This window comes from Lissotriton vulgaris, chromosome 12, assembly GCF_964263255.1.
Source record: "Lissotriton vulgaris chromosome 12, aLisVul1.2, whole genome shotgun sequence".
Classification (NCBI taxonomy): Eukaryota; Metazoa; Chordata; class Amphibia; order Caudata; family Salamandridae; genus Lissotriton; species Lissotriton vulgaris.
The window spans coordinates 489,123,957-489,137,560 of NC_141700.1; the positions used below are offsets into that span (position 1 = coordinate 489,123,957).

Consider the following 13,604-nt stretch of genomic DNA (forward strand, 5'->3'; position numbering starts at 1 on the left):
TACGTCGAGTAGGATGTCGAAGGGTCCAGAGTTTCGTTTCTTATGTTTCATCAGGATAATCTGAGTGCGTTGGCACTGCTCCCATGCTTATACCAATCTAGGGGGCTGGATTACCTGCTAGGTCCCCTCCTATGGGTGGGACCCAGGAAGAGGGTGGATACACCCCTTTCCTTTGATCCAGGCCGCGCTGAGACTGGGGCTGGTCTGCCCCAGAACCGGTTTGTCCGGATTATGCAAGGGGAAGCCTTGTGCTCCCCATGCAGTGTCTGGTTTCTTTCAAACCTCCCTGCTACAATCCACTATCTCCTGTCTGGGGTGGTGTGACACCTCCCTGTGACAGGAAAGCCTTTGTCCAGGCCTCCTGTGCTGAGTTTCGGTCAGCAGCAGGAGGTCAGACTTGTGTCTGTGGCAGAAGCATCCATTTTGTGGATCTGAGGCTCTTTTAAAATTAACCGCGTTTTAGCAAAGTAACATGCCGTATCCCTCTAGAGGGGTGGAATGCTACCCCCGTCGCCAGGACTGGCGAGGGGGTAGTATTCCAAATCGTATGACACCTTACACGACATGTTTTGATAAAGCCAAACCAAAGTTACCATATAACTGCGAGGATTATAATGCACTTAAGAGTATATGGTATGGCATTATCCCGGAACAGCTTAGGGAATTGGTCCCGACAGCTGCAGACAGGCTCACCTCATGCTAGAGCACCATCTCACATAAAACCAAGCACTCTGCCTCCAGGATTGTTAAGGCCTGCCATAGGAGTGACTGATAGGTATATATGTTTCCAGATAAGTTTAGATATAGGCATACTATATCTAAGCAAGGGGTGATTACACCACCTTGCTCCAGCCGAGTGATCAGCCAGTTGTGTCAATTTTGGATAGCCAGCCAGGGGTGGCAAAAGATATGCTGCAGCCCCTGGTAGGCCTTGGATGCACCTATGCCCTGGGCACCTATAGTGCTCTGTACAGGGGCTGATAAGGTGACCCAAGCCAATTCAGTTATGCACCTAGGGTACATGGAATCCATTTTACAGAGAGAGCAGATAGCCTGGGGCCCTGATTAGCAGGGAACCAGGCCAACTAAGTCAAAAACCAGCTAAACACAAGGCAAAAAATCCGGGGTAACCATAGTCAGGTAGCCACCTTCCTACACAACCCCCCCCCCCCCAAACGAAAGGAGATAAGGCTATCCTTGTCCAGGTAAGCCTATATTGCCTGAGTGGCCATATAAGGAAGCACCTGCACTAGCATGGGTACCCCCTGTCTCATGGTCCACTAAGCAGTCCCTCGCCCTTGGGGTATTAGAGGGTCTCCACCATAGGGAATCACTACCTTGGGTGTGTTTATGCAAAGTTAAAGGCTGGTTTGGATATGGAGTATTGAAGTGAGGCTCCACTAATTTAGGGCTCAGCTTCCTCCAATTATCTTCCACCAGGGGTGCCTTTCTTTCTTCAACTGAGTTGCACTGTGCTCTCAGGGTCAACCTCTGGCTACCTAAAGCTGGAGGCTGGGTCCTTCTTTTTGGCTTGCTGGAGGGACAGTTCAGGTTTGGGCCCTTTGGGTCCCAGGTTTGGCTGTGCCCAACAGAATCCATCTGTAGGAGGTCCCTAACTACTTTTAAGGGATCTCCCTCAGGAGTTTTTAAAGTTTTCACCTTACTAGGGCTACTAGTATTGGTGCCCCTAACCTGTTGATGGGGATGCTTTATTTGACAGGGGGCCCTCTGGGTCTCGCTGTCCTTCTTGTCCTCTGCAGCCCTGGGCTGACTAAGGCAAGGTAGAGAGGGGCAGGTTACCTGCTCCAGACTGGGTCCCACCTGAGAAGGGTCCACTGCCATCAGAGGCTCTATCAGGCCAGGCCTAACAACCTCTGGGGCAGTTCCTTCATCAGGGGTAAGATCAGTTCCCTGAGGAGGCTGATCCTGTCCTAATGTCTAGTGAGGGGGAGATTTCTCTTCCTCCTCCATGCTCTCAGTTTGGGTGGAGTGATCCATCATTTCAGGCTTCACAACACACATATCTGTTTGAGTTTGGGCTGCGGCCATCACAGCCCCACCAACCTTTTCAGGAGGAGACTCAGTTTGGGTTTCTGCTGTTATCATAACAGCTTTGCTATTCTGTGTAGGAAGAGCTTCTGCTAAAGTTGGGGCAGAGAGTTGCTCAGCCCTGCCAACCTTTTCAGGAAGGACATCTTAGATTGGGGCTGTAACCATTACAGCCCCACTAACCGTTCCATTGGAGTTTACCATTCTAGAATGGATTTCCTGTTCAACCTCAGCCCAGGCTGAGATTTCTAAATCATTACCAAGTAGGCAGTCTACAGGCAAGTTTGATGACACTGCCACTCTCTTTGGGCCAGTGACACCTCCCCAGCTGAGACTTACTACTGCCATGGGATGATTTGTTTGGATTCCATCAATGTTTGTTACCTGGTATGTGGCACCAGGTCAAAGTTGCTTAGAGGGGACTATACAGTCAGCCACCATGGTGATGCTAGCCCCTGTGTCTCTAAAGGCTTCAACTTTCAAACCATTGATGATGGGTTCTTGTCTATATTTGCTCAAGGTATTTGGGCAATCAGAGAAGTTGGCAAACCCCATGCCAGTCTCATAAACAAGATAATTTGGGGATGGGGACCTGGATAGGCCAGGTCCACCTGGGCTCCAAAAGTAAACCCACCCAGATTCCTGGGTGTGCTCCCAATTCCTGGGGGATTACTGCTGACAGTAACAGGGGGTGTTGGAGCTGGCTTTGGAGGTATATTCTCTTTATTGCCATTCTTGGGACAACAGTTGTCTGTTTTGTAATGCCCAACCTGTTTACAGGTATGACAATAAGGCTTTTTCTGAGTTGAAGAAGTGTCTAGGGACCCACCCCCATTCTTGGAGTTTTGGGGCCCTGGGGAAGTCTTTTCTTTACTTTTATCCCCACCCTTATCTTGAGGCTTGGTAGACTCCTTCTTCTGGTTACGGTCCTGATTCTTAGGCCTAATCCTGGTTCTGACCCATTTATCTGCCCTCTTTCCCAATTCTTGGGGAGAGGTCAAATCTGAGTCCACCAGGAGCTGGTGTAATAGCTGGTTCTGACAATTACTCAGGATTTGCTCCCACATAATCAAATTTTACAATCCTGTGAAGTCATGTACTCTGCTGCCATGTAGCCAACCCTCCAGAGCCTTAGTAGCACAATCTACAAAATCAGTCCAGTCCTGTGTATGTGTCTTCTGGGTGTCTCTGAACTTCAACCTGTATTGTTCAGTGGTTAAGCCAAACCCATCTATTAGGGCTCTCTTCAGGACTTTGTAGTTTTTAGCATCCTCATGTCTGACAGTGAGGAGCTTATCCCTCCCTTTCTCAGAAAAGGAGTACCATAAGATTGCTCCCCACTGTTCCTCAGGAACCTGCTGTACCATGCAGGTTCTCTCAAGAGCAGTTATCCACTTGTGGATGTAATCCCCTTCTGTGTAGGGGGGCACAATCTTTGTCAGGTTTCTAGTATTATAGGACCTGTCTTTCTCTCTAGGAATATTGTTGCTGCCACCAGTGGCATCTAAGCCACACATTTTCTGTTCTCTTGCTAAAGCAAGTTTAGCTTGAGCCAAGGCTATCTCTTCCCCCTCTATCTGGAGTTGGACAGCCCTCATTCTGGCCCTATGCTCTTTCCTCTGGGGGGAAGTCATTCCCCTGTGAGATTCCCTGGAGACACTAGAAACATGAGAGTCCCCTGATGGAGATCTCACCTTTCTGTTGCCTGTGGGAATTATGTTATAGGATCTGGGGAGGTGCTGGCCCTCTCCATTCCCTTGTAGGTCTAAGTTGGCATGGTTAAGCCTGGCAACTACAACCTGGTCACCCCTCTGATCCTGATCCTCAGGCTCATCTACTTCTGAGCCCTCCTCCTCCTCTTCTTCCTCCTCTGGAGTGGTCTCATTCTCAGGGGTGTTCACTCCATCTCCTAAATGTAAGGGAGCTGCACTCGCCTTATCTAAGTCATCCTTTTCCAGGATGGCTATCAGGGAAGGAATGGTGGGGTTTCTGCTCCTTTTTAGCCCCCTTGCAATGCACAAAGCACCCAAGTCTTTGTGGCTAAGTTTGTCATAGCTGGAAGTTGCCTTGGTAAGGTCAACTGTCACAGGGGCAGAGCCTGAAGCTCTTCCTGTGTCTGACATGACTGCTAGTGAGGTGCAAGTGGTGCACTTACCTACACTAAGTGTTTTCCTATTGTACCTTGCTAGTGAGTTGTAGTCAGGGTGTGCTAATCCCTTTAATCTACAACTACTAAGTTCAGTAGAACTTAATATGCTAAGCTTTTGATTTATATGTACCTAGGGTACTTTATGTGATCTTTCAATTTGATAAAAAGATTGCAATGGTAAAACAACAGCAAGCTCAAATCCGCACCGCTGCGTACCAATGTGAGAAGTTGGCCTGATATATGATGTTTCCAATTCTGGAACCACCTTGTATCAGTCCAAACAATCCCTTATGGTGTCTGGTTGTAAGTCAACCTTATAGACAAGGAGCCTCATTTATGAGGCCTTAAGTCAGTTTTGCGCTGCTGATGCGTCACTTTTTGTGACGCATCGGCAGCGTAAAACATGCGCCTTGTTGCGCCATATTTAAAAAGTGACGCATCTAGGTAGATGCGTCACTTTTTAAACCCCTGCACCACATTATACCTGCGTCAGGTATAATGCATGCAGAGGGGGCGTTCACCCGCAAAAAGCCTCTAAATAGTGACGCAGTGAAATCTATGAGATTTCACGGCATCACTTTTAGGATGCTGTTGCGTCAAAATCTTGCGCCTGCCTAACAGCAGGCGTAAGACTGACGCATGCCCTTTCACATGGGGCTTTCCCCATGTGAAAGGGCGCATTGCTGGAGTTGCGTCACTTTTGTGACACTCCAGCAATGCGTCACTTTTGCGCCTACAGATACGTCAGAAATACTGACGGTTCTGTTACTCCTTGCGACATGATGCGTCATATTATAAATATGACGCATCAATCATGTCGCAGGGAGAGCGCAGTGAAAAGTGACGCATTGCTGTTTTCACGCAACAATGCGTCACTTTTCAAAAATGAGGCCCAAGCTATCTTAATGGTAGCATAGACTAAGCAGCCGTAAAGGCTAAACTCAAGAGGTCGTGTTAAGCGAGCTGTTTTACCAATCACAATCCTGTAATATCAAATGAAAGGACACCACACAAGTATATATTATAAAAATATATGTGTTTATTACTAAAAATAATCCCCAGTACTCTTTATGAGCAAAGGGGCACAAGCGTTAAATCAAAAACACCGTATAACATACAAAGTTGCACAATTATGGATGAGGGCGGGAGGCCACTCAAACCATATATTAAGAAAGTGGTATAAGAGATACCAATCGAACAGTGGTTAGGCCTAGGGAATCGCTGGGAGCAGTCGGGACAAGCAATGCTGAAGTCGGGAAAAGCCCGCGGGATTCGGGTGCAGCGCTTAAAGCACACGCATGCACCAATGTTAAGTCAATGGTGCGTAAAAGTTACACAAGTAGAGTTTAAGGACACTTCCGCTGAACCTAGAAGGACAAAGCTTTAGACACAGGCCCTAGAGGTGTGTACCAGTGTGGGAAAACCGGCGTTGCAATGTTACCTCACCCACAGGAAGCGGGTGCATAGGGTCGAAGTGGCGTCGGGTTTCGTCACGCAGGTTCTTGGTGCTTGGAGCTGAAGATGCTGCAGGCGATGTGAAGGAGAAGTGTCAGGTGTGATCCAAGGGTGGATCAGAGTAGAAAAGTACCTGAAAGCAGAGAGGACAGAGTCTGGGTCACTCAGCAGTGACCAGGGTGGAACCAGGACCAAACCAGGCAATGTCGGGCGCAATCAGGTGGTTGTCGAGGAGCTTCTCTCCGCTGCCACGTGGGCTCTGGGGCATCTGCGATGTCCAGGAGCAGGTCAGGAGCTGTCCCACACAGGCTCTCACCGTCGGCGCTGTCGGCTTCAAGATCGGAGTCAACAACACTTGGCAAGAGCAATCCACGCAGGACTAGAAGATTGCTTCTCACTCGGACCAGGAGGGTCAGAGCGGGGGATCCTTTTCAGAGGAGCTGGTGCAAGTCTGGAGCATCCAGAATCGCAAGTTGGTTTTAGGCTTTCGCCGGCACAGGGGCCACAAGCCAGCTGGCAAGTGACCGGGCCAACGCGTCGAGCCAAAGAAAGCAGAAGGGCCCCACGCAGCACTCGTCGAGTCTGGAGGGGTGAGCTTCGGTGCAAGAGTGGCTCAGGGTTGGGGCTTCTCAAACCCTGGTGTACAGCTTTGAGGGTCACTCGTGGGCTGCACGGTCAGCGTCTCGTGGTCTTTTCAAGATGGCGTGCCCCATGCTTCCGGTCGCCTCCACGGGTCTCAGCTCTGCAGGGACTGTGGATCGGGCTTTAAGAAGGCAGGCAAGCTTGATCTCGTCGATCTCTGTCGCTCGAGTTCTGGCGGAAACTGCAACAAAGCAGATGTCGAGATGCTGGATGGTGCCTGTTTGCACAGGGTGGTCACTCCTTGACCACAAGGGAGATTCTTCAGTCTTCTACGTCGAATAGGATGTCGAAGGGTCCAGAGTTTCGTTTCCTATGTTTCATCAGGATAATCTGAGTGCGTTGGCACTGCTCCCATTCTTATACCAATCTAGAGGGCTGGATTACCTGCTAGGTCCCCTCCTATGGGTGGGACCCAGGAAGGGGGTGGATACACCCCTTTCCTTTGATCCAGGCCATGCTGGGACTGGGGCTGGTCTGCCCCAGAACCGGTTTGGCCGGATTATGCAAGGGGAAACCTTGTGCTTCCCAGGCAGTGTCTGGTTTCTTTCAAACCTCCCTGCTACAATCCACTATCTCCTGTCTGGGGTGGTGTGACACCTCCCTGTGACAGGAAAGCCTTTGTCCAGGCCTCCTGTGCGAGTTTCGGTCGGCAGCAGGAGGTCAGACTTGTGTCTGTGGCAGAAGCATCCATTTTGTGGATCTGAGGCTCTTTTAAAATCAACCGCGTTTTAGCAAAGTAACATGTCGTCTCCCTCTAGAGGGGTGGAATGCTACCCCAGTCACCAGGACTGGAGAGGGGGTAGTATTCCAAATTGTATGACACCTTACACGACATGTTTTGATAAAAACAAACCAAAGTTACCATATAACCGCGAGGATTATAATGCACTTAAGAGTATATGGTATGGCATTATCCTGGAACAGCTTAGGGAATTGGTCCCGGCAGCTGCAGACAGGCTCAGCTCATGCTAGAGCACCATCTCACATAAAACCAAGCACTCTGCCTCCAGGATTGTTAAGGCCTGCCATAGGAGTGACCGATAGGTATATATGTGTCCAGATAGGTTTAGATATAGGCATACTATATCTAAGCAAGGAGTGATTACACCACCTTGCCCCAGCTGAGTGATCAGCCAGTTGTGTCAATTTTGGATAGCCAGCCAGAGGTGGCAAAAGATATGCTGCAGCCCCTGGTAGGCCTTGGATGCACCTATGCCCTGGGCACCTATTGTGCTTTGTACAGGGGCTGATAAGGTGACCCAAGCCAATTCAGTTATGCACATAGGGTACATGGAATCCATTTTACAGAGAGAGCAGATAGCCTGGGGCCCTGATTAGCAGGAAACCAGGCCAACTAAGTCGAAAACCAGCTAAACACAAGGCAAAAAATCTGGGGTAACCATAGTCAGGTAGCCACCTTCCTACAGGCCCTAAAAGCTTATTTTAAATTTCGAGAGACCAGCAAAGAAAACTGAATATATTTGTCAATGAGCATCTTCCTTAATGCCAGAGAGCCATTTCTTCTAGTGAGTGTGTCACTGTCAAAATCCTGGGAGATAGAGATTCTATAGCCCTGCCTTGTAATTGATTTATCCTTTTCATGTGGGCAAGGATGAGCTCTGAGTGTTGGTGTCTCACTGGTTTAAATATCAGAGGTCTTGGAGAGATCAAATTCCCGGGCTTGACTTGCTGGGACGCATTGGGCACTTTCCAGTTCAAATTCTCTAGAAAAGGAGATGTTCAAGGTCAATGGTGTCCACACCTCTAACAATGCAATTTTTGATCTTGCTCCATACTCAGAGCCCTCCATCAGGCCAAGAATTCGGAAATTACTCTGTCAGTTGCGGTCCTCCAGTTAAGTGATGTTGTATTTTATGCTGGGGATTAGACGTACACATATTGTTAGTTGTTTAGAATGTTGATTGTTGCTGTCTTTGGCAGGTGGTAATCCTTATATTAGGTTCCTTATGATTCTTTCTAATGCAGCAACCGCGACTCGCAATAGGTCAGTGTTATTTTTAGTGCTCTGGGCTGCCTCTTGCACCATGTTCAGTTTTGTCAAAATGGCTTCCAACGTAATGTAATGTATATGTAATGTAATGTATAGGCATTTATATAGCGCACTACTTACCCGGAGGGTCCCAAGGCGCTTCGACCGCTGCGAAACCCTTCCTGGCTTCCCTGAGAGATGGTCCCTTAATGGGTATCTCCAGGGTGAGACCAGGCATCCCCGGCGGTCTGGTGGGGCCGTTAGTGAAGATGAGGCAAGCTAATGCCCAGAGTTGCCGAGTGTGATCGCTGATCAGAGTGGGCACCGAGGCGAGAGAATTATCGAGTCCGCTGACCCTGGTCCAGAAACCTGCCGCGCCGGGAATCGAACCCTGGTCCCGGGCCGTCCTCTGCTCTCGGGTCTGCCGCCTCTAACCAGTGAGCCACACTACTTCACTCAAGTCAAAGACTGATCAGCTTTGTATTTAATCAGGGAGCCAGAGACCAGAGGTTCTTAATTAAATCGTTTCAGGGATCCCTTACCCTATTTCTCTTTATGATCCTTAGACTCTGAAATGATGGAGAGAGCAGGTGAGGGAAAGGCATCCATAGATTAGATCACCACCTCACAAGTCTCACTAAGATAATAGATGGAAGGAACACTGTTTAAGACTAACCACAGCACTCCTCACATGCTTATCAGGTAAGTATGGGGGGCGGTGTCTGACATATAATAGTCCTAAAGGATATGAGTTGTAAAAGTTGCTCCGGTGACCAGTGGTTGAGTGAGAAGGCAAATACAGTTCTGGTAATGCAGACAAACATTTAAGTAGCAAGCATTAAAGCTGTCAAAATCGGAAAGGCCAGTAAACCATAGTCATTGTTCCAGCTTTGTTAGATTGGGGGAGGGGCACTGGTGGGCCCGGAGAAAGCCAGGTGCTGGCTGTCATGCTCCAGAAAATAGGACCCAAAGTGCGGAGGCAGACAGCTAAGAAACTGATCGGTGCTAGCATAGAGATGCGTCAAGAAGACATGGGTGTCCCCAATGCCGTCAGGGTGGGTGGCTTGGATTGCCATAAAATGTTGTATGTTAAGTATCAGTATTTACCAACCCGTTAGCGGGAGCCCCTCCTGGAATAGAGCTAGCCGGTGAGGCATTGGCGAGTATTCCGAGGCATGTGGCACTAAATTAACAACTTGTGTGAGCCAACTGCTCACTAGGACCACACTTAAGCCAGAGAGCTGAAAATCTAAGGTAGGACCTCAAGCAGGGAGCCACACAGATCCTGCAGTTCTTTTATTAGTCAGAGAGGCCTCTTCCGTAAGGTTGAAGCGGCGGCTGGAACACCGAAGGAGCTCACGAGCAGGGAGAGGTAGGCTTGAGGGCAGGCTGGCTTATGTGCCAGAGGCCACCATCTTGTCAAGGTCGTATCAGAGTGAAACTCTCACCACATCAATTGTAATCCTTATTGTGGGGCAAATTCATGAGCAGGTGGGAAATCCGAAGAAAAGTTCACTTCCCCATTGATAAGACTGAGACTAAGAATGAAGTGTGCAATGCTTCAGATCGATGGGAAGCACCGGGATATGCGTCAAAGCTCAGTGAGGAGCCACCATCCTGGTCAGGCTCCAAACCACTGCACCCTGTTAACTTATCTATAATACCTGTCCTTTTATCGCCAATTTGAATAGCCCAATGCGTTTTAAAACTTACCGTCAGAAATTTTCTTTGAAATAATCTGCTTCATCACATTAGAATTTATGTTACTTTTTTAAAGTCACTTTTATTTTGCCATTTCTTCAAATTGCCTGTTCGTTTTTCTTTCAAGTCATTGTGTTTGAAATCTGTATGTCACATGTTTCAATCTTAGTGTGAAAGCTCTTACCAGAAGTGCATTTACAGTGTGAATTACACTGTAACAAAAACCCACTGCTAAAAAGAAAAAGCAAATCAGTCAAATGGTCAGAAGTACAACACAGTGGAAACTGGGAAATTGTATGCATTAATGTGTGTTCCAAAAGCAAGGTGGCAAGATGCTTTACTGCATCATATTTGAATTTGGACAAATCAGTGCAGTGTTGCATAATTTTGGATATTGGGAAATGTGAATCAATATAACATTGTAGAAACTAGACAGCAATATAGACATAGAACTAATATGTGTATCTGTGTTCATTTCAAGATACGTATAAAGGATTATTTACAGTTTGGTGCAATGGTGCATCCACGATAAAATGGTAAATGCACTGTTGTGTCAAAAACCCGGCCCTTCCTCCCCATTTAGAGGTCGGGAAATAGCTAAATTTCACAAGCTGATCCTCAGCCGGCTATACTAGTGTAAACCATTGACTTTCGTGTCATAGTGGCGGTCACCTCACCCTAAGGGCCTGATTGCGAGTTTGCCGATGTGGCGCTGGATTTGCCCCACCGCCAATCCTGTGTTGAGGCCACCTGCCAGATTTTGAGTATTTTCCATCTCTGGCAGGCTTTTGTTTGGTGTTCCCATGGCGGTGCATTGAAAAACAGGCGCCGCAATGAGAACGCCAAAAACAGTTCCTGCATGGCATGGACTGAAAAGTCGCGGTGGAGAGGAAACTCATAATATGCTTGGTGGGACCACAGCAGTCCTGCCAAGCATATTGTGTCCTCATGACCACCGTAACACAGGTTCCCTGGAAGCCGCGGCGGTCCAAGGGTGGTATGACTGCTCAACTCATAATCATGCGGCCGGGAGACTGCCAATGCCACGCCCCAGCGAGTCTGATGGTCCATGACCATCCAGACTCATAATCGGGGCCTAAAGAGGGTGGAAAGATCATCCCCATTTTTCCTACCCATGGCAAACATGAGAGACTAGGCAGTCTTGGTTGGGAAATTGCGCAAGGATCTCGACACACAGGAAGAAAACTCTGTGGGGCATATTATCAAGAACGGAGCTAAAATTACCGCTACTTTAGCGGCAGAAAACTGCAGCTAAAGCGGCAATATGGGCTTGATAATATGCTGTAGAGAATTCCCATAGAAGCTCATGTTCACACCAGAATATGGGCTTCAATGGGAATTCACAAGGGCATATTATCAAGCCCATTATCGCTGCTTTAGCTGCAGTTTTCTGCCGCTAAAGCGGCGATAATTTTAGCTCCGTTGCTTGATAATATGCCCCTGTGTTTGCTAAGCTATTGCTATATTGTTCTGCAAAAACAAATGCTCGGTCTGTATAGAATAAGTTCCTTCAATGGAACTGCCATATGCGTGGATCTCCTAATCTTGCATTCGGGCCTGGCCTGAGGGGGAACAGAACACATATTGCTTGCGGACCAGTTGGGTTGACGGGACACACACCGACTTTAAATGAGGCAAGTAAATATTCTGCAATAATGTTCCTCAAAAAGTATTCAGAGATTTGAATAGAGGGTTTCCTTGTGCAAATCTGCTTAATTGATGTCCATTTCGAACAATATGATTTCCCCATTACAAAACTGAGCCAATTGCCACAACATTTCCAATTTCGAAACATTCTTGGAGTGAGAATTACTGCCAACACCCCTGTAACATTGACTTTAAATCCTGTGCATATTTTTTACCAATTCTGATGGACCAGAGCACTTACAATGCATTGTTTTCTTGAACAGTTTGGAAAGAAATGCTCAGTAGTTAAGCCTCAAATCCTGCTGTCAAACTAGCCATAATTATGTTCCTAGTATTACTAATCCTAATAGCTAAATGTACGTTAAAACTCATTCAGTCTCACAAATGTTCCTGGAAAGAACTAAAAAGCATCACATTTACCTACACTTTGTTATGGGTTTAAATACTTTTTTAACACAGGCACAACACAAAGTATTGGGGGACTCATTTATGAAAAGTGACGCATCGCTGAAAACTGCGATGTGTCACTTTTCATTGCGCCCTACTTGTGGCACCAGTGATGCGTCATATTTACAGTATGATGCATCATGTCGTAAGGAGTTACAGAAACGTCAGTATTTCTCACGTATCTGTACGCCCAAAAATGACGCATCACCGGAGTGTGTCACAAAAGTGACACAACTCTAGTAATGGGGCATTTCACAAGGGTAAGTCACATTTCAGATGTGCTTGCGTCAGTCTTACGCCTGCTGTGTAGCAGGTGTAAGATATTGACTCATTTGCATCCTAGAAGTGGCACAGTGATATCTCGTAGATTTCACTGCATCACTTCTGCGAGGCTTACTTGCGTCGGAATGCCCACCCTGCATACATTATACCTGGCCCAGGTATAATATGGCGCAGGGGTTTACAAAGTACCTAGATGCGTCACTTTGTAAATATTACGCAACATGGCGCATTTTTACACCGCTGGTGCATCACAAAAAGTGATGCACCGATGGCGCAAAAGTGACGTATGGGCGCATAAATAAGCCCCCGGGTTGGTATTCCAATGCAAATCACAGTTTGAGGTGCGTTGCAACGCAAAGTAGCGCAACACAGCGCAGTTTGCTGCCTTGTGTTATTTTGCTTCAAGGACGTGTTGCACAGGTGGTGCATTGGCTCTCCAATGCATCCACCCATGGATTTTGACACAAACCCTTGATTTGCAGACATGAATTTTTGCCAAAATCCTCTGTCACCCTGTGACTGGAGCAACAATGAGAAATATTTTAATTTCTCCTTGTGTTTTCCTCTTTGCATGCATGCTGCATTCTGCAGCCTACATGCAAAGAGAAAATTGCCTTTCAGCATAGTTTTTTGTGCAGGAAGTGACACCTTCCTGCATGAAAACTAAGCTGACCACAATGCAGACACCGCTGCACTATAATGTAAGGGTGTTTTCATTGGCACTCTGCAGTATAAAGTGAGCCAACGCAGGGAGAGAAAATAGAGTGACTGATTCGTAGATATGGCACTCTTTTTCTCTCTACTGTTCACACAGTGCTAAACAGTTAAATCCAGTACCCCAGGATTTGATATTTAATGGCGTGAAGTGTAGCACCTACTACAAGTAGAGCCTGCAAAAATGAGGCATATAACGGTTTTTAGGTGCTTTTTGCACCAAAAGATTTGACTTGCCGAACATGATCAGTGGAAAAAACAATGGTGTCATCTGTATCACTGATGACATTCCTGGGTGTAACTAACATTGCATGGTTGGTAATTGCGAACTCTGTGCAGCCAGATGTTATTGTTAATTAACAAGGCACTTGTAATAGAGGCCACAGAAAAACAGAACCACTTCCAATAGTTGAGAAACTAGGGGCCTTATTTACGAGAAGTGGTGCATTGCTGCGTGAAAGCAGCGATGCGTCACTTCTTAGTGCGCCATCCTTGCGACATGATTGA

At 47.3% G+C, this 13,604-nt stretch overlaps 1 protein-coding gene across 1 annotated transcript in view; it reads left to right on the forward strand.

Moving 5' to 3' along the window:
* The window catches only part of LOC147676821 (uncharacterized), a 318,542-nt gene that overhangs the window by 303,744 nt on the left and 1,194 nt on the right, over window positions 1-13,604 (forward strand). The window lies entirely within an intron of this gene.